The 19,530-nt window shown below is 38.1% G+C and overlaps 1 protein-coding gene across 4 annotated transcripts in view; it reads left to right on the top strand.

Annotated features, from left to right (window-relative positions):
- Positions 1–19,530, top strand: part of pard3aa (par-3 family cell polarity regulator alpha, a) — a 652,414-nt gene that overhangs the window by 181,907 nt on the left and 450,977 nt on the right. The window lies entirely within an intron of this gene.

Here is a 19,530-nt window from a genome sequence, read left to right as displayed (position 1 = left end):
AGAAAAACAATTTTTTCTTCTGGAGAAAGTCTTGTTTGTTAAAAACTTAAAGCAGTTTTTAATTTTTTAAAAGCATTTTATGGTCAATATTGTCAGCTTCCTTAAGCAGTATTTGTTCTTAGTTGTCTACAGAACAAACCACTGTTACGATGACTTAACCTAATTAGCTTAAGCTGAATACTAATATCTTGAATAAATATCTAGTCTAATATTATTCACTGTCATCATGGCAAAGATAAAAGAAATCAGTTATTAGAAATGAGTTATTAAAACTATTATCTTCTTCCTTTACACAGCACTCGTTCAGACCTGGACTTATGACTGAATTATGTAAAACAAGCTATTTAAATAATAAGTAATCGTACAAATTTGTATGAATGAAAATTTAAGAAACTGATTAAAACTGCAGTTTGATGGAAAGTGACAAAATATAAAGATTATAAATGACAATAATCAATAGTTAGTGGCAGACTAATGTCTTTTAAGGTCATCAAATGATTATTGTTGTAAAGTAAATTACATTTTAGTTAATGTCTAATGTACGCCAAGATAAAAATGTTTTTGTACTTTCAAACATTTTAAATAATAATAATAATAATAATAATAATAATAATAATAATAATTATTATTATTATTCATTTATTCATTTTCCCCTTTATTGATTTATTTGTTTATTTCTCAATTTGGTTCCTTATTTTTAATCAACCTTTATCTGTTTATTTACTTTTATTCATTATTTATCAGGGGTCGCCACAGCAGAATGAACCACCAACTGTTCTTACTTGTTTTACACAGCACATGGCCTTCCAGTTGCAACCCAGTACGGGGAAACACCCATACACACTCATTCACACACACTCAAACATACGGCCAATTAAGTTTATTCAGATAGTGCACGTGTTTGGACTGCAAACTCCACACAGAAAGGCCAACTGGCCAAGCCTGGACATGAACCAGCGACCTTCTTGCTGTGACAGTGCTAACCACTGAGCCACTGTGTTGCCCTATTTACTTTCATCTTATTTTTATTTTGTATATTTTGTACACAATTCTCACTTAAGCTACCAGGGTTCTCTGGACCTTGTGATGAAAAAAACCATAGCCATATATGACATTAGTCACATACAAAGTAATATTCATGACCCCATTCCTTCTTTTAGCATCCTGATCTTTCCTCTGTTTGAAATGATTTATTTATCATATATTTTTTTACAGTCAGCATTGTGATTTCCGCTCTACAGTAAGTGTGATTCAGTTCACTTTATGAGCTCTCGGTTCCTTTGTAATAGTTTTTGTTGTTGACCAGACTCTCTCCAATCCTCCCGTCGCAGCTGAAGGTCTATAATGCTGAAACTCCCTGTTCTTCCCTTTGGGCTGAATAAAAAAGCGTGCTACAGAAGGCCCTGGGTTTATTTCATTAACGCAGAAGAGCTTATTGGAATTTTTACATGCAGTCAGCAGCAGTGTGGAGGTACAGCAACACGGGCGTAAAAAAAGACGAGGAGAATGAATTCATTTCCCCCGACTCAAGAGAAACTTCAAAGGCCACGCTGGAAATCTCGGCCAAGTGGATTTGAAAGGATGAGTCTCTAATCTGTTTAAACTTTGCTTGCGCCGTGTATTTTCACACCGCCTCCTCAGCCCACTCACGCTAGTTTGCTTTTCATCATCACTTTCAGGTGCAGAAAGTACCTGTCTCACTAAATCTGTGTCTCGCTCAATGGAGGTCAACTCAAAAGAGAGGTTTTTATAGAAATGCGTGTGTTTTTGGGGACATTTAATGTCAAAATATGGGTGAAATAAAGCTCTACATTCAGCATAACAGATATGTTTATGTAAAATAACATTCTTATTCTACACCATTGAAATCAATAAGTGATCATGCTAAAATTGGTCATTTATAAATTATATATTTGCGGCTGGAAGGGCATCAGCTGCGTAAAAATGTGCTGGATAAGTTGGTGGTTCATTCCGCTGTGGCGACCCCGGATTAATAAAGGGACTTACCCGACAAGAAAATGAATAAATTATATATAGACACACAGTGGCGCAGTGGGTAGCACGATCGTCTCACAGCAAGAAGGTCGCTGGTTCGAGCCTCAGCTGGGTCAGTTGGTATTTCTATGCGAGTTTGGATGTTCTCCCTGTGCTGGCGTGGGTTTCCTCTGGGTGCTCCGGTTTCCCCAACACGTCCAAACACATGCGCTATAGGGGAATTGTGTAAGCTATATTGTGTAGGGGTGTTTCCCAGTGATGGGTGGCAGCTGGAAGGGCATCCGCTGTGTAAAACATATGCTGGATAAGTTGGTGGTTCCTTCCTCTGTGGAGACCCCTGATTAATAAAGGGGCCAAGAAAATGAATGAATGAAATTATTGATATTTATATGTATGGGTAGCCCTGTCACTTCACAGCAACAAGGTCACTGGTTCGAGCCCTGACTGGGCCAATTGGCATTTCTGAGTAGAGTTTGCATTTTTGTTGGCGTGGGTTTCCTTTGGGTGCTAAATTGTGCATAGTGTATGTGTGTATGTCCTGGTCTTCCAGATTGGGGGTTGAGCGTTGGGCTAACAACTTACCTCATAAAATTAGATGTTACGAAACACCAATATGGTGCGGCTAAATATCATCTTTAATATAAATCTTCAGTACTTACTGTGCCTCGGGAAGAGTGTACTGAGGAAGCCAATGAGAAGAAACGTGCTAAGTACCAGGAACTGGTGGATGAGTGTCTGAGAGAGGATGGAAAACTTTGTATGGGCACATAGAAGTTGGCTGTAGAGGCTTTGCAGGGCGATCACTTTGCAAAGTCGTTTGGGCATATTAAGGGTGGCGAAGAAAAAGTGAAGCAACAGAGAAGGTCACAAGGTGGCTTTGGATTAAGAGCAGTGGTGTGACCATGGAGGGGCCCCGCGTGATAATGTGCTACACTACTGATTAAGAGGGCTAATCCGTGGAGTGCTACTGGGATGGGAATTTGGGACTTGATCAACCTCGGCTGGGTGAGAGTGTATAATGTTGAGAGACTTAAAACACCCAATGATCCCAGGATACATCACTGAGGATATGTCCCAGTGCATCCATGAGAGGTTTCTTGCATACGTTTTGCAAATATTTCTGGTGATATTTAATATAGCAAAGACATTTTCACAGTATTTCTTCTAATATTTTTTCTTCTGGAGAAATTTATTCGTTTTATTTTGGCTAAAATAAAAGCAGTTTTTAATTTTTAAGCAATATTTGTTTTGGATTGTCTACTGTTATACAATGACTTGCCTAATTACCTTAACTTTACCCTAATTAACCGAGATAAGACTTTAAATGTCACTCTAAGCTGAATACTAGTGTCTTGAAGAATATCTGGTCAAATATTATGTGCTGTCATATTATGTGCAAAAAGAAAATAAACCAGTTTGTAGAAATGAGTTATTCAAACTATTATGTTTAGAAATATATATATAAACAAATCTCAGAACTTGAGGGAAAAAATATGAAGTAAAATTTAACTGGAGGGCTAATAATTCTGACTTCAGCTGTACATGTATAACTGACCCGCACTTTAGCTTTGTCATCGAGTTTAGACTACATTTATCTCTCAGGCTTTATGGTCTTGCTAGTGTATTTGGTTCTGTTTTCGGCAGCTCTTCTGAAAGATGCATTAAGGTGAGACACAAGAAGATCTGGAGCGCGAGGTTGGACGTATTGTCTGAATATTCGATGCTGTTAATGAGGAGCTGAACAGGGCTAAGCACTCAGAGAAGAAGAGCCCAGCGACGCAAATAATGGAGAGATAAAGCCATGAAATATTCAGAGGCTGAAGTGTGATGAGAAATGTGTAGTAAAGCGTGACGGAAAGACAAAAAAAGACTTGTGGGTGACCTTAAACTTTCCACTTTTGAAGACTTAAGTGCGTTACGTAACTTACCATTATTCCAAGACAATCTCTAGTATAGGTTGATTGATTGGCTGGTTGGTTGATTGGTTGCTTAGTTTAGGTGGTTGGATTGGTTGGTTGATTGGTTGCTTAGTTTAGGTGGTTGGATTGGTTGGTTGGTTGGTTGGTGGGTTTTTTAGATTGGTTGGTTGGTTGGTTGGTTGGTTGGTTGCTTAGTTTAGGTGGTTGGATTGGTTGGTTGGTTGGTTGGTGGGTTTTTTAGATTGGTTGGTTGGTTGGTTGGTTGGTTGGTTGCTTGTTTGCTTGCTTGGATTAGTTAGTTGGTTGGTTTGTTTGGTTGGTTGCTTGCTTGCTTGCTTGTTTGCTTGCTTGGATTGGTTAGTTAGTTGGTTGGTTAGATTGGTTGGTTGGTTGGTTTGTTGGTTGCTTGCTTGCTTGGGTTGGTTGGTTGGTTGGTTGGTTGGTTTGTTTGTTTTTTGGTTTGTTGGTTGGTTGGTTTGTTGGTTGGTTGGTTGGTTGGTTTGTTTGTTTGTTTGTTTGTTTGTTGGTTTGTTGGTTGGTTGGTTTGTTGGTTGCTTGCTTTGATTGGTTGCGTAGGTTGGTTAGTTGGTTTGTTTGTTGTTTGCTTGCTTGAATTGGTTGGTTGATTGGATTAATTGGAATGATTGCTTGGATATGCCATTTGGTTGCTTGGTTGGGTAGTAGGTTTTTTGGTTGGTTATTTTGGTTGGTTGGTTGATTGGTTGGTTGCTTAAGTGGTTTATTGGTGGCTGGTTGGTTGATTGGTTGGTTGGCGGGTGGGTGATTGGTTGATTGGTGACTGTTTGATTTATTGGTGGTTGGTGAGTGGCTAGTTGGTGGGCAGCAATGGTCTAATGATTAGAGAGACCTTTTATCTGAAGGTCACAGTTGGAATGACCGCCTACTTCTTTGGGAGTGGGTTCATGGTGTGTTTGTGTGTTGTGTACGAAAGTGTGTACTCTTGAATGGGTTAAATGCAGAGCACAAATTTTATGTATATGTCACTGTACTTGGCCAAATCACAAGATTCACTTTCGTGATTGATTGATTAATTGGCATTAAGGTCAAACTTTAAATTTATTTTAAAATTCTTGGTATTAACAAATTATAACTATAGCAATTGATGTAAATTTTCAGTACAGAGTGACTGAAGCGGCTCAGGCTGAAAACTGGCGTCTGGGTGACCTGAAAGTTTTCACTTTTGCTGACTTATGAGTGTTGTGTAACCGCTAGTTATTCTCGAATAAGCAAGATAAAGTCCGTTGTTTTGGCCGTCTGGTTTGATGGATGGTTGATTTATGGAAGGAGGTGGAGAATCCGGAGCTCGGATGAAAAGGCAGGGCATGGATTGGTGTGTAACCTTTCAGAGGAGGAAAGTAAATGAAATATCAGTCTTTTATGGATGCCCTTGCAGCTAAATGATGACAAATACTCAGTGTTTGAGACAGTCGAAGAACAAAAAGATGCAGTATCTGAGAAGAAAACAAGGCCTGTTTCTTACCGTATAATTTGGTTTGACTATTGCGTTGTTGTGATATGGTAAAATAGTTGTCAATAATTTAATTTAATTTATTAAACATTTTACAGTATATGAATAATTAATATCACCAAGTTATAATGTCACAAAATTAACATTATTGTTAATGATGTTTCCTTGACAATTACCTAAGTTTATAAAGAGTTTGTCTTCATCACAGTATGCAGAGTATAAATGGACACATTTGTGCAGTCAGATGGTGAATTTAATCATTTTACTGCCATTTAACTGTGAAATGAAATGAACTGAAATATCAGGCTAGTTTAAAAGTCAATTTGGTAAGTAGTAACAGTTGGGTGCTTTTGTTTTTCAGTTTATTTAGCCCGTTTTATTCATCCTCGCATCCTTTACAAAAATGCTTTGTGTTGTCTCCTTAATGTCCAGCTTTAGCTATAATTGTTGAAGCAAATGCAGAGTAAATGGAAACGAACACAAATGCAGAGTGGTTTTAGAGACTTCGCATAATAGAAATGAAACCTGTTGCAATTTGCTGTGAACAACTAACATAATGCTTTTGGCTGAATGGCACACAGCATATGTTCTTTCATGACCCTTCATTAGGACTGAACTGCAATTCCCATTGACCGTTTTCGATTAGAAGCCCATTAAATTAACCACCCTTGAAATCCTGGCAAGTCCAGAGCGCTTGGCCATGTTGAAATACGACTGAGTTTGGGATGTTGGCGTGAATGAATATGCGATGTGGACGATTGTTTTGCGAGCAGATGTGGTTTGTTGTTTGTAACCAAATGTCGTTCGTGAGCTGGCGTCATTCAGACACACTGTGCTTTTTGTTTTTTTGAGACTTTGAAAGCTGGTTTGGTCAAATATGAACTTGCGTGTTGCTTTGGAAAAGATGCAGATGGCATTACAGTACTAAAGCAAAAATTACATGGTGAAAACAAGTTAAGTTCACTTAACTTAAAACTCTAAGGCAATTTGCTGCACAGCTTTATTGAGTGGACTCAACTTTCAATCCAAGTACATTTGGCTATAATTGTTGAATCAAGTGCAGAGTACATTTAAACCACACTCAACATGAACTAAACTGAACTTCAACTCTGAAAACTGGACTGACACAGTTTCAGTCTACTAGAACTTTTATGTGAAGCTGCTTTGACACAATCTACGTTGTAAAAGCGCTATAGAAATAAATGTAAATTGAATTGAAAGTACTGCACTTGACTCGATTTAAGTTGTGTCTATTTAAAATCTCTGCATCAAGTTGCCTTAAAATTTTAGCTGAGTCAACTTTTTTTTCTTAACAGTGTACTAAAACAATATATTAGAGATATGGATAATCTATCTTTAAATGCATTGCTATGCTTAGTGGATTATACCAATAAACATACATTCTTAACACTACATAGTTTGGATTTCATCATTATTCATGTTTGTCTTAGAACATTTTTTTTTACTAAATCAAAACTTTAAGCCCATTATTAGTTTTAGTTAGACAGGATATGGCAGTCAAAATATATATTTTTTAAATTTATATTTAGAGGGCGAGGCAGTGGCGCAGTAGGTAATGCTGTCGCCTCACAGCAAGAAGGTCGCTGGTTTGAGCCTCGGCTCAGTTGGCGTTTCTGTGTGGAGTTTGCATGTTCTCCCTGTGTTCGCGTGGGTTTCCTCCGGGTGCTCCGGTTTCCCCAACAGTCCAAAGACATGTGGTACAGGTGAATTGGGTAGTCTAAATTGTCCGTAGTGTATGAATGTGTGTGTGTGTGTGTGGATGTTTCCCAGACATGGGTTGCGGCTGGAAGGGCAAAAAAACTTGCTGGATAAGTTAGCGGTTCACTCCGCTATGGCGACCCCCGATTAATAAAGGGACTAAGCCGACAAGAAAATGAATGAATGAATTTATGTCTATAGACCATTTCAATGTGGAGATGTCATTGGCCCATGTACAGTTCCTGCTTGTTGTTAAATTATTTCATACCCCTAACAAGAGGCAATTCAATCAAATCTTAACATAATTACAGTAATCTCAACATTATTGTTTACATCCCTCAAAATAGTCTATAAACATATTTTATTAATGTTATTTTCCCACAGAAATTGGAAGGTTTATTAGTAAAATAAGTCAACCTCAGCAATCTTTTTGCTATGTATGCCAAGGGTAATGGTTTAGAAATGAAAAAATATGTATATACTTTTTTTTAAGCATTTTAAAAGTATTATTTGTCCTTAAGTGTGCAAGCCTGTTGCTCAACAAAAATATAATATATCATACTATAATTTTAGATTTTGTTTCCAAAACTCTTCTTTTGGTATACATTTAACGGGATAGTTCACACAATTTATTCATTATTTACTCACCCTCAAGTGTTTTCAATCCTTTGTGGGGTTTTTATTCTACTGAACACAAAACAAGATCATTTAAAGAAAGCTAAAAACCTGTAACCATTCAATGTCAAATGAGAAAAAAGACATTACTCTTTACGTATTTATGTACGTATTTCTCTTTACGTACACATATTTTTTAGCATGTTTGTCACACTTTCATGTTTCAGACCATCAAACTCATTTACATATTAGTCTAAGATAGTGCAATTTAACACATCATGCACATCAAGTTTTTATTATTAGGGAAGACAAAATCCCTAGCCCTGTGTGAAAAAGTGTTTGGAGACTTTGGAGTGGCCTGGTCAAAGTCCTGACCTAGATCCAATTGAGATGATGTGGCATGACCTTAAAAAGGCATTTCTTGCTCAAAAACCACCCAATGTGGCTGAATTACGACAATTCTGCAAATATGGGTGGACAAATTTCCTTCACAGCGCTGTAACAGACTCATTCCAAGTTATGAAAAAAAGCTTGACCATTAGGCTAGGGGGCACTTTTGTCACATAGGACTATGTAGTTGTTTTTCCTTTAATAATGAAAACCTTCATTTCAGTTAACTGTAAGTAAACTGTGTGTCAATTTGTTTGATGATCTGAAACATTAAAGTATGACAAACATGCAAAAAAAAGAGAAGAAATCAGTTGACAGAAATGCTTACCCTCCTCCTTCTTCTTCTTCTTCTTCTTCTTCTAAAAAAGTTATCTGAAGAGTTGTATGATCATTTGATTAAGTTGTTTTTTCATCACACATAAACTTCTGTTCATTTGTTGACTTCTTTTAGGTGTAGTTTTCAGAGGCTGAAGCTTGAATCTGGGGCTATCCTGAAGCTGTCTGATATGTAGTTCTGGTGTTTTCCTGCTCGGTTTGTTGTTTGTTTACTTTATTGTGCCTGCTTCAGATTTCTCCGTAACATTTGATGAGTTCACAGACTTCTTTTTTTTTTCCTGTGCGCCTTCAGACTCTTATTTTATAGCCCTTAGGAGTTTAGCAGAGGTTTCACACAAATGATTCCCTGGCATTAATCCCACCGCCTTGAGCTCTGTGTGGATTCACTTACAAAGTGCCCGAAAAGAGAGAGAGAGAGAGAGAGGGAAAGAAACCCTGACAACTGATGAAACTTTGACCGCTCGTTTATCCGGCCAATTGGACGTTTCGCCGTGAGCCAGTCTATTGAGCTGCGGCGACTAATCAAGTGGAGGTGACTTACTTTGAGCCTCGTTTTTGTGCGATACCACCGCCACAGGCTTCGCTGGTCCACTTTCATGCTCCAGTCATAAAATATTTGTCATGCTCCCTCTGAAATGAAGTTTAGAGGTGAGGAATAAAAGTTTATTAATCCTCAGCAGGTTTTGCTCAGAGGAAATTGGCCGTACGGGTTGCCAGACGAGTCATTTTAGGGCCTGTTCCTATAATTGTAAGCATAGCTGCAGGATTGCCTCTAGTATTATCTTGTTAACCGTCATCCATTAAGGTCTTGTTTGATAACACTTGAATGAAAAAGAAAGCTTTTGAAGCACATATGGTTGTTCTGTGTATGCTAATGACTGCTGTCTTCATTACAGGTGAGAATTTGATGAGGAATTAAACTTTATTAATCCTCAGCACATTTTGCTCTGAAGAAATTGGCCATTTGGGTTGCCAGATGAGTCATTTTAGGGCTTGTTCCTATAATTATTGCTACAGGAATGCTTGTAGTATTATCTTGTTAACCATTAGGGTAAAAAAGATACCTAGATACCTAATGTTAATACCTAGTTTTAGATCATCAAAGTAATTTAAATATTAATTAAAGATAGCAATAAAGTAAACTAAGTAAATGCATCATACATGTTTTTAAATGAACGTTTTATTATTAAGGGAAAACAAAATCCAATACTTCATATCCCTGTGTTGGAAAAATAATGTTTGGAGATTTTGGAGTGGCCTAGTCAAAGTCCTGACCTAAAACCAATTGAGATACTGTGGCATGAAGTTAAAATAGGTGGTTCTTGCTCGAAAACCCTCCAATGTGGCTGAATAACAGCATTTCTGCATTGATGAGTGCACCAAAATTTCTTTACAGCGCTGAAACAGACTCATTGCAAGTCATCAAAAACGCTTGATTGCAGTTGTTTCAGCTCAGGGCGGCACAACCAGTTGTTAGGTTTAGGGGCAAATGCTTTTCACACAGGACCTTGTAGTTTTATCATTTGTTTTCCTTTAATAATAATAAAAAAATTGAAGCACATACTGTTGTTCTGCTCATGATAATGCCTAGCTGCCTTCATTAGAGGTGAGAATTTGATTAAGACTTAAATTTTATTAATCCTCAGCAGGTTTTGCTCTGAGGAAATTGGCCATTTAAGTTGCCAGATGAGTCATTTTAGGACCCGTTCCTATAATTGTTAGCATATCTGCAGGTATGCCTCTAGTATTATCTTGTTGACCATTGCAGCCATGCAAAAAATGTTTGGAGAATTTGGAGTGGCCTAGTCAAAGTCCTGACCTAAATCTGATTGAGATATTGTTGCATGAGCTTAAAAAGCCGGTTCTTTCTCAAAGCCCCTCTAGTGTGACTGAATTACAATTCTGCAAATATGAATGGGCCTAAAATCCCTCACAGCGCTGTAACAGACTCATTGCACATTAAATAATAACACTTGATTGCAGTTGTTTGAGCCAACTCACGTTGTCTGATTTTTAGGTTTAGGGGCAAACACTTTTCCACAAAGGACTATGTACACTGAAAAAAATAAAGTTCAGACTCAGCTTAAAATTTTAAGGCAACAAACTTTAGGACATTTTTGAGTTTACTCCACTTAAATAGAGTAAAGTGCTGTAATTGGGTTGAAACTGTTATTAATCCTCAGCAGGTTTTGCTTTGAGGAAATTGCCAGTTCGGGTTGCCAGACGAGTCATTTTAGGGCCTGTTCCTATAATTGTAAGCATAGCTGCAGCAATGCCTCCAGTATTATCTTGTTAACCGTCACAGCCATTAAGGTCAACCTGGCTTGTTTGATAGCACTTGAATGAGAAAAGAAGCTTTTGAAGCACACACAGTTGTCATGCTTATGCTAATGCCTAGCTGTCTTCATTACGTGTCGATATCAGTGATGAATGTGGAGTTGTGATGGCCGATCTGAGAAAGATCAGACAATAGAGATGCTGTCAGAGTTAATGGAACAGATCCGCTCATCAGGGTCCTGCTGTAATCGCCCACTGCGAAGACTTGCAGATCAAAGCGGGAAGACATGAAAGGCACTGGGAAGATTCACCTCACTTCATTCCTTGGGTTTTTCCTGTTCACGTTGATAATGAGAGGCTGATCCTGCATGAGAAGCAGAGCTGGGTGTGACTAAAAGACAAATTATACTTCGCTTTTACATGCGTGTACTGTGTGTTTGACGAATCGTGCTTACTCTGTGCTGTCAGATGCTGAATGTGTTTTACAGAGGACAAAGCTTAGTGTTTGGCAACACTAAGTCAGTGATTTGCAAGTGATAAAATCAGCATGATCTCACGAGAAAACGTAAGTATTTTACGTTTTGCCACTTTAGTGGCTAATTCGTACGAATTCGTACGATTTCAGTCGTACGAAATGATACGATTTCAAAAAGGAGGCGTGGCACCTAACCCCACCCCTAACCCCAACTGTCATTGGGGGAAAAGCAAATCGTACTAAATTGTACGAATTAGATCGTACGAATTCATACGAATTAGCCACTAAATGAAAAAGTTATGAATTGCCGTGAGATTGTGTTGGATAAAATAGATAAAACTCAACCAAAACTATTACGAAGAGATTCTGCAAGTCTACATGTACAGTGGGTGACAGTTCAAAATGGCCACCACCGCCGTGTGTAGCGCCGCCGCGGGACTAAGGGATTAAAAAATGTTTAAACAGGATTCAGGTCAGGAGATATGAATATATAGTTGAAGTCAGATTATTAACCCCCTGAATTATTAGACCTCCTGTTCATTTCTTCCACAATTTCTGTTTAACGGAGAGCAGATTTTTTCAGCACATTTCTAATCATAATAGTTTTAATAACTCATCTCTAATAACTGATTAATTTTGTCTTTGTCATGATGACAGTAAATAATATTAGACTACATATTCTTCAAGACACTTCTATACAGCTTAAAGTGGCATTTAAAGGCTTAACTAGGTTAATTAGGTTAACTAGGCAGGTTAGAGTAATTAGGCAAGTTATTGTATAACGATGGTTTGTTCTATAGACTGTCGAAAAAAAAATTAGCTTAAAGGGGCTAATAATTTTGTCCTTAAAATGCTTTTAAAAAAATTAATTACTGCTTATATTTTAGCCCAAATAAAACAAATAAGAGTTTCTCCAGAAGAAAAAATATTATCAGACATACTGTGAACATTTCCTTGCTCTGATATAAATGTATTGCTACGAGTTTAAGATATTTAAGTGGGATGCTGTAACATTTATGTGAGACAGGTGTAATGTGTGCGACAGACTAAAGATGAGGCAGGACTCAATTCTCTATTTAAGCTATTTTTTTACTCAATAGTTAAAGCAATGTAACAATAATAAATGAAAAGAAAAAGAAATAAACATTTAAACTTATACTCTTTTGTCAAAAGGGGCATGAATAAAGTTTTTGAATGAGAGAGCCACACTGCAGTTAAAGTCCACCATTTAATAATTTGGCAAATAAATCGATTACTGGGGTCCATGTAAACACAGTCGCTGTCTTTCTCATCTGCGTCTTTCTCCTCTTTCTCTCCGACACCGTCATAATAATGATGGACAGATGGTAAACCAATAAGAAACCTAAGGGTTGAGTAAGCAGAGAGGAGGGTGAATAAAAATAAATACACAAAGAAAGAAAACTAACATCAAACAAAACAATATATATTCATTCATTCATTCATTTTCTAGTCGGCTTAGTCCCTTTATTAATCCGGGGTCGCCACAGTGGAATGAGCCGCCAACCTTTCCAGCAAGTTTTTACGCAGCAGATGCCCTTCCAGCCGCAACCCATCTCTGGGAAACATACACACACACACTCATACACTACGGACAATTTAGCCTACATAATTCACCGGATCACCCAGAGGAAACTCACGCGAACGCAGGGAGAACATGCAAACTCCACACAGAAACGCCAACTGAGCCGAGGTTCGAACCAGCGCCCTAGCGACCTTCTTGCTGTGAGGGGACAGCATTACCTACTGCGCCACTGCTTCGCCCATATATATATATGTATATATAGTGAAATAAAACAGCACATAACAATCTGATTTAGAATTCAAATCCAGTCGAAAACTATATTGTGATTTGTTTGCGATGGCTGTCGTCCCACATTTTCAACTCCTCACCATTTCTTTAAATCTCAGTGTTTGTCATTTGTGCAGCTTCTTGTCACAAACGTCTCTCTGCAAACATGAAACCGATCCGTCATTCGCATTTGTCGCCAGTTTATTTGTAACCATCATTATCATTTCAAAACAGTGCAGAGGAACCGTCTGTGTTTCTGGCAGGACACGTCCGCTCTTATCTTCTTATGTCCATAAACAGAAACAACAACTAAGGAAGGAAAATTGAAGTATTGTATTGCAAATTTGTGATAGAGCAGAACTGAACGGGGGCCTGTAGCACAGAAAACAGTCCTTGAAGAGTTTGTGCACTTCAGATAACAGGCTTGCGGAGGCTTCTGGAAACCCACAATCTCTCTGCCTCAGACTGGAGCTGTGTTTCTGAAGGTCACACCAAACTTTATTTAACTGGACAGATTCGGACTGTATTTGTTCATTTATGTTTTGTTTATACTCTCTAAACGGACTGAAGAAGACAATCATGGCTGCAAGACAAATGCAGGGATATTTATATGACAGGAATAAAGATGAGCGCTGGTTTACATTGTTAAATGTCCTGTGAAGTGCTTTAAAATCTGCGGTTTTATTCGATCTGTGATGTTATTTCGACTGAAACATTAAGACAGGGCGGGGCTTAACATAGCACCTCCCTTTTTAAACAGTCAGCCAAAAGAGAGCATTTGATTGGTCAGAAGTTTTGGTGAGAGAGTGAGTTTTAAATCTTTCCACCAATAGTGAATAAATCACGGTATGCTAATTTTTATATACCGTGTGAATGCGTTATATTTGTTCACATGCTTGTTTCTTCCCTTCCTCCCCCCATCCATCCATCCATCCCTTCATCCATCCATTTTATCGATCCATCTTCTATCGTTCAGTCAATCTTATTCTGTCTATCATTCATCATTCTATCGTTCCATCTGTCTATTGTTCCATTTGTATCCATCCATCCATCCATCCATCCATCCATCCATCCATCCATCCTTTGTTCCTTCAATTGCTTCTTTATTCCTTCAATCCTTCATTTTTTGTGAGTTCCTTTGTTTGTTCCTTCGTTTCTCTAGATCGTTCCTTCGTTCATTGCTTCATTTGCCTAGATCGTTCCTTCGTTCTTTCCTTCGTTTCCCTGGATCATTCCTTCGTTCATTCCTTCATTTCCCTGATTCATTCTTTTGTTTCCCTGTTTCATTCATTCCTTCTTTCCTTTGGTCTTTCCTTCATTCCTTCATTTGATCTTTCATTTCCCTGGTTCATTCCTTTGTTCGTTCCTTCGTCCGTTCCTTCATTCCTACTTTCGTTCGTACCTTCATACCTTTCTTTGGTAATTCATTCCTTCATTCATTACTTCATTTATTACTTCATTCGTTCGTTTCCCTGGTTCGTTCCTTTGTTTGTTTCCTAGTTTCTTTCTTTCCTTCGTTCGTACCTTCATTCGCTCATTTGTTCATTCGTTCCTACCTTCATTCATTCATTTATTCGTTCCTTCCTTCTGGTTTCTTTCTTCCTTCCTTCACACACTCAATCTATTGCTTCACCAGTCTATCCATTCATTCATCCTTCTTTTGTTTCTTCGTTTCTTTTTGTTCATTACTTCATTCTTCATTTCTTCTTTTCCCTCCATGAATCTATCTATCCATTCATCCATCCATCCATCCATCCATCCATCCATCCATCCATCCATCCATCCATCTATCTATCATCATTTGATTGATAGATAGATAGATAGATAGATAGATAGTTTGATCATTTGTATGCTTGTTTCTTCCCTCCCTTTATCTATCTGTCTGTCTGTCTGTCTGTCTTGTATATATTCGTTAAATTGTTTCATTCATCCATCCATCCATCCATCCATCCATCCATCCATCCAAAATCCCCATTTTTTCAGAACTTTTCTGATGTTGTTTTCATGGTTCTCGTCTCCCGCTGTGCTGTATGTCAACAATAATCTAATTTTCGTCTATTTTAACATCTCCTCCAGAATTTAAGCACATGTCAAGTAAAAAAAACTCCAGAAAAACACTGAATAAACTGTAAGTCTCCAGAGTGATGAAAGAGCAACCTGCGAGCAATAAAATATTCCTCCGCTTCCACTTCTACTCTGACAGAAACTGCAAAATGATGACTTACACTGTGATACTTCCCAGAAGAATGCTTTTATTAAATGGCGAGCACATGCATGGTGGAAAATTGCACACAACCACACACGCACACACACCCCAGCATAGTATAATGCAGCAAAAAGGGGAAAATTGCACAGAGGAGGTAGCAGGGAGGTTAATTCAACTGCTTTTGTCCTGATTTGTGCCGACATTAACGGTTCACACATCCAGCGGAATGAATGAAAGCAGAAAGTCACATGCAGAGACACACAGAGGCACGGTGTGTGTGTGTGTGTGTGTGTGTGTGTGCTGCAGTTTGCGTCAGTGATTTGGTAAACGACGCTGCCCTGGGCTTCACATTTGGGGATTTACTCGTCGCTCGCAGACAGAACTGTGACCCGAGGAGTCTGGTTGGATTATTTCAGTCTGTCTCGCTCATGCTCTGATTTTAATGTGGTTTATGATCAGGCTAATTCAAAGTGACTTCTCATTTGTTTCTTTGGCCCAATTAAAGCATGTCAAATAAATGCCCTTAAGACGCTGCAGACTGCTGATCACCATGACCAGCACTCATTACGTCTCGCTATGATCGGAAAAAATGTCCATTTTTGGAGGACAACCAGGTTTTTTGGAGCCAGAGGTTTATTTTAAATGACACATTATGGTTTTTGGGATCATGTTTGAGAATGTAAAATGTCTGTGAAGTTTTTTATATTGAAGTTATTGTTTCTTACAAGAAAAAAAAAGGATTCTGAACTGCCTGAAAGCAGTCGTCACTAACTCCAGCTTCACTTACAGCATAAACTTAAATATGTGTGTAACAAATCTGCTTAATTTCAGTCTAGTGCCTTGAATGTGCTTAACAAACCACCTGTGACACAGTCTTTTCTGTTTTATATCTACTAGATCAGTGTTTCCCAACCCTGTTCCTAAAGGCACACCAACAGTACTTATTTTGCATGTCTCCCTTACTTGACCTATTAACGTCAGGTTTTGGAGTCTCCTCTAATGTTCTGATGAGTTGTTTCAGGTGTGTTTGATTAGGAAGAGGTTAAAATGGTGTGCCTTCAGGAACAGGGTTGGGAAACACTGTACTGGAGACCTTCTTTTATGTACTTGAGAACATTGTGCAATTCTGAGTGTGCTCCACACATGTGAGTGGGCTTGACAAACCACCTGTTGGACACACCCTCTTTCCAAAAATCTAAACAAATGAACAAGAAATAGACTTGTAGATGTTATCATACACCCAGTGCAATAGGGCGCAAGACGTGTTTGGCGCAATTTGTTGCTGTTTTCAGAGCAGCGCAACAGTACTTTTCACGTTTTGTGCCACTTTGCCCAGGTAGCAAAGAATTCTGGCCCAAATTTGGCATAAATCTGGCACAGCTGGCGTTCATCCGGCAATGGCATACAGCATGTGGGCCAAACATGGCCCTGGTTTGGCTGAGATGGCACTGTCCTTAAGGCAGCACACAAGACTTGGGCCAGATGTAAAATGTATTATTTGGCCCAGATGTTAATAATTAATATGTGGGCCATGTAAGTTTGACCCACATTTAAAATACGTTTTTAAATTTTTTTTAAAAAAAAAGGAAAAACATTCTACCAATCAGATCACTACAAGAAAAAGCCTGCCCATAGCACGCCTAAAGTGCAATGATTGGGTTTATCAATTTCATTGCAGTTGTGACACACCTGGCCCAGTTCCGGGTTATTGACTTGGCTGAGATTTAGCCCAGATATGGTCCATGTTTGGTCCTTGTCTGGAAGCCAGACTTGGTCCAGTCATGTACCGTAATTGATTATATGGATATTCATATTTGCTTTAATTAAAACAAGTTTAGATTTGTCCAGCTGTGGGGTTTTGGAGACGTCTGCATCACCATATGGGGCATAAGAACAGGACGTGACTTTGGATATAACTCAGTTTTCCGACCACACTTTGTTATTATTGTTCATTAATTCCTTTGCTGGAGATTAGAACTGAATTTAGAAATAGTTTAGACACAAATCTTTGTGTTTAACAAATAAAATTAAATATGTGGGCTAATGAATGTGTTCAGTGGAGTGAGTTTCAACCGTTTTCTTACTCTACTAAAGTAAAGGAGTAAAGAGTAAAAATAAAGTAAAGAGAAAGTAAAGAGGCTGAATGGATGAGGCTTGTTCTTTATCCTCGCGCTGCAGATGCTCTGTTTAACTGTTTTCTCGCTATTGAAGCGTTCAGTTTTTACACTTACAAAGTCAGTCATGTAAATAACAAATGCCCCTTGGCGCAACGCAATTGACTCTTTAATCAGATGAGAATCTGATTGGTTTAATGCGCATTATGTTCAAAACACACCCAGAACTTAGGGGTTAGATGGCTATTTTGAAATGCTAGTGATGGTTATAGATCAGTTTCATCTGTACTGAAAGCGTTGGTGATATGAGAAATGATGAGATAAAAAAAAATGTGAGATGACAGCCATCATAAACAAATCACAAATTAGCTTCTGGGGCATCTGACATCTAATTTAGATTATCACAACACCAATCACAGCAAAATGAGCTATCTGATCAACCAGAGGTTAAGAGAGACATGATTCTTAAACCTTTAGACACTGTGAGGAAAAAAAACTGATTTGATCCTGCAATGATTATTCATTAATTTTCCTTCAGCTTAGTCTCTATTTCAGAGATCGACACAGCGGAATGAACTGCCAACTACTCCCGCATATGTTTTATGTAGATGCAACTCAGCACTGGGAAACATCCATCTCATTCACACACACACTCATACACTTCGTCCAACTTAGTTTACTCAATTCCCCTATGGCGCATGTGTTTGGGCTGTGAGGGAAGCCGGAGCACCCGGAGGAAGCCCACGCCAACATGGGGAGAACATGCAAACTCCACAATGAAATGCTAACTGATCCAGCTGGGACTCGAATCATTGACCTTCTTGCTGTGAGGTCACAGTGCTAACCACTGAGCCACCGTGCCACCCTTGCACTGGATATTATGAGGAAATGAAAGCATATCATGAAACTTCAAAAGTATTGGATGAGATTATAAATCAGAAACCTTTGAAACAACATAATAGGGGCACTTAAAAGCAGGCTGCTACATTAAAAAGATTAAAATTCAGTTGACTAAAATAGCTGAGAAAAAAATGCTTCTATGATCCCAATAATAATTAATATGTGAATAGCTGTACAATCTCTTTAGCATCGCTGGCGCTGATCCAGCAGGGTTTGAGTGACAGTTGTTGGTGTTTAGATGCATGTCTGTTTGGTAATTGTTTTCACACTCGTCTCAGCTGGAGAGACGGCGCACAAACAAGCTCTCGCTCACTTCAGCCCGCTCTTCAATCAAACAGGCCATTTGTTTATAAATCACACAGTATTTATGAGGGTCTTAAGAGGCCCGTCTTCAGGTCTAAATATTCTGAAGCGGGATGAACAGCCTGTAAAATGCAGCTTCAGCTCTCGACTGTTTCGAGAGTCCTCACAGGTCAAATCAGTACCGCTGTGAGGAAGATAATCACGAAAACACTGCTTTTTAGAGGGTAGATAAAGGCAACACAGCTGACATAACTGTACAGGGATTTCAAATGGCTATAGGAGGATCTCTGATTCTGATAATTGGTCAGAATCAAAATGATTATCAAAATGATTCAAAAAGTGAATCAGTCAATTTTAAATTCAAACTGAGAATCAGACTCATTTTCTGAATCAAAAAGTAAATCACTCATTTTTAGAATCAAACTGAGAATCAGACTCATTTTCTGAATCAAAATGAGAATCAAATTAATTTTCTGAATCAACATGAGAATCAAAATCTTTTTCTGAATCAAAAAATTAATCAAACTCATTCTCAGAATCAAAATTAGAATCAAATTTACTTTCAGAATTAAACTGAGAATCAGACTCATTTTCTGAATCAAAAAGAGAATCAAAATCCTTTTTAGAATCAAACTGATAATCAGACTCATTTTCTGAATCAAAAAGTGAATCAAACTCTTTTTTAGAATCAAACTGAGAATCAGACTCATTTTCTGAATCAAAAAGTGAATCAAACTCTTTTTTAGAATCAAACTGAGAATCAGACTCATTTTCTGAATCAAAAAGAGAATCAAAATCCATTTTAGGATCAAACTGAGAATCAGACTCATTTTCTGAATCAAAAAGTGAATCAAACTTATTCTCAGAACCAAAATGAGAACCAAACTCATTCATTCAGATGATCAAACTCATTTTCAGAATCAAAAAGAGAATCAAAAGCATTCATTCAGATTTAAAATTAAAATAAAAATATTTTTGATAT

Source organism: Danio rerio, chromosome 24 (genome assembly GCF_049306965.1).
Source record: "Danio rerio strain Tuebingen ecotype United States chromosome 24, GRCz12tu, whole genome shotgun sequence".
Taxonomy (NCBI): domain Eukaryota; kingdom Metazoa; phylum Chordata; class Actinopteri; order Cypriniformes; family Danionidae; genus Danio; species Danio rerio.
Note: the sequence above shows the minus strand (reverse complement) of the source record. Positions and strands in the feature narration are given on the sequence as shown.